This window comes from Schistocerca gregaria, chromosome 11 (assembly GCF_023897955.1).
Source record: "Schistocerca gregaria isolate iqSchGreg1 chromosome 11, iqSchGreg1.2, whole genome shotgun sequence".
Taxonomy (NCBI): Eukaryota; Metazoa; Arthropoda; class Insecta; order Orthoptera; family Acrididae; genus Schistocerca; species Schistocerca gregaria.
Window position 1 is genome coordinate 112,382,231 of NC_064930.1, and position 2,627 is coordinate 112,384,857.

At 33.0% G+C, this 2,627-nt stretch overlaps 1 non-coding gene across 1 annotated transcript; it reads left to right on the forward strand.

Annotated features, from left to right (window-relative positions):
* Window positions 1-870: 870 nt before the first annotated feature.
* On the forward strand, window positions 871-945 carry Trnas-cga (transfer RNA serine (anticodon CGA)). Its single transcript has one exon. It is a non-coding gene; the product is annotated as a tRNA-Ser (tRNA).
* The last annotated feature ends 1,682 nt before the right edge of the window (window positions 946-2,627 follow it).

Below are 2,627 nucleotides of genomic sequence, written 5' to 3' on the forward strand. Positions count from 1 at the left end.
ACCAAGTATATTTATACCAGGAACCTAAATTAGTTGGCAATGGCTACGATTAATAAATTGAAATTGATCATTCAGTTTTAGATGTGCTTCCAGTAGCTGTCATTTATTGGAAGCAAATTTTTTATAGAATGAGATTTTCACTCTGCAGCGGAGTGTGCGCTGATATGAAACTTCCTGGCGGATTAAAACTGTGTGCCCGACCGAGACTCGAACTCGGGACCTTTGCCTTTCGCAGGCAAGTGCTCTACCAACTGAGCTACCGAAGCACGACTCACGTCCGGTACTCACAGCTTTACTTCTGCCAGTATCCGTTTCCTACCTTCCAAACTTTACAGAAGCTCTTCTGCGAAACTTGCACAACTAGCACTCCTGAAAGAAAGGATACTGCGGAGACATGGCTTAGCCACAGCCTGGGGGATGTTTCCAGAATGAGATTTTCACTCTGCAGCGGAGTGTGCGCTGATATGAAACTCCCTGGCAGATTAAAACTGTGTGCCCGACCGAGACTCGAACTCGGGACCTTTGCCTTTCGCGGGCAAGTGCTCTACCAACTGAGCTACCGAAGCACGACTCACGTCCGGTACTCACAGCTTTACTTCTGCCAGAGAGGCAAAGGTCCCGAGTTCGAGTCTCGGTCGGGCACACAGTTTTAATCTGCCAGGAAGTTTCATATCAGCGCACACTCCGCTGCAGAGTGAAAATCTCATTCTGGAAACATCCCCCAGGCTTTGGCTAAGCCATGTCTCCGCTATATTCTTTCTTTCAGGAGTGCTAGTTCTGCAAGGTTCGCAGAAGAGCTTCTGTACAGTTTGCAAAGTAGGAGACGAGATACTGGCACAAGTAAATCTGTGAGTACCGGACGTGAGTCGTGCTTCGGTAGCTCAGTTGGTAGAGCACTTGCCCGCGAAAGGCAAAGGTCCCGAGTTCGAGTCTCGGTTGGGCGCACAGTTTTAATCTGCCAGTAAGTTTCAAATTTTTTATAGTTTAAATTTTATTTAAACTTCGTCAGTAGTCGATTTTTCCATCCACTGGCTTTCGTGAAGAAGTCCCATAAAATATAATAATTTTCCTTTATGATTATTTGTTTAATATATTTCAAAAACGGGGTATTCTTAGGAAGTAAGAGGATTAGTTTTAAATTTTTTTTCGAAACCTAATAAAAATTATTTCTATTAGATGACAAGTTTAACTGGTCTAAACGTCAATGAATTAAAATATATGTCAAAAGAATTAGTACTTACGGGTTATTCTAAATATAGAAAACAACAGATTATTGATTTCATTAATAATCATAATATTAATGAAGAAATGAATGACAACAACAATGAAGTGAAAAAATGTACTGTAAAAGAATTAAAACTTTAAGCAAAACAATTAGGAATTAAACGATATTATAAACTAAAAACTTATCAAAGTAATTAATTTTGATTTTAAAAACTGTAATTCTAAGGGATGATAACAAATTATTTTCTGCAATACCCGAAACATGTAGAAATAAAGTTGGCGTTTGTATTAAAAACAGCCATGGATATGATACAGAATGAACATTTACATCAAAACTGTATGAATTAACTTAAGATTTTAGACAAAATTTCAAGATAAATCAGATAGGAATCTTATTTCAGGCCAGTATGAATTAATTGTTGATTTAATGAGAGAGTTTCAAGAGAAGTAAGGTTAGAATATTATACAAATATTATGACAAATTTTATTTGAAGATTTTATGAGAAGAATATAAGAGAAATAATATTGTTTTTTATCAACTATAAGAATGCTGTCTGAAAGTTCTATGACAGAATTTTAAGATAAAATAGTTTCCAATGCAACACCTTATAATAATTTAAATAATAACTTGATAAGAAAATTTAAAGACAACTTAGATTAGGATAATTATATCAAGTGAAATCAATTATTTGAATTCTTATAAGAGATTTTCAACTTAATTTGAACTGGGATATAATATGACAAAGTAAATTGACTGAATTGTATGTGAGATTTTCAAAACAAATTGAATTAGAGACTTCTATCATCTACTAAAATACTACCAACCGTTTTACTACAGAATTCAAGATAAAGTAGATTGAAAATACTTATCAACATATCTTAATTTTACACGAAACTTTCTTAGAGAATTTAGAGATAAAGTAACTGGGATGAAATATCACATTTTAATTATTTTATAACAGAATTACAGATAAAGTAGATCATATAAACATAAATTATCTGAAGAATTTCTTAGAGAATTTAAAGATAAGGAAAACTAAGATCAAATATCAAGGGAAGAAATATTATCTGAACAGTTCGTAATAGAATTACAAGATAAATTAAATAGGAAATAAATTTAAAATTCTAAGAATGATCTCAATCATTCAAACAAAAAGTATGTATGGCGTGTGAACCATAAGAACGACCTGAAGATAATAGATTGTTTTATATATTTAAGTAATAAAAATCACTAACTTGCAGAAACAAAATGTAATAAAATTTTTGTTAAAGAGTGTATTGATGAATGGTTAAAAGAAAAATTGTTTATCGATTGTGTAGAAATGTTATTAAGAAAATATTAATTCAATTTCTCACACCTAGATTTATTAGGTAATAAATCAATGCTTCTCGTGTGAAATCAC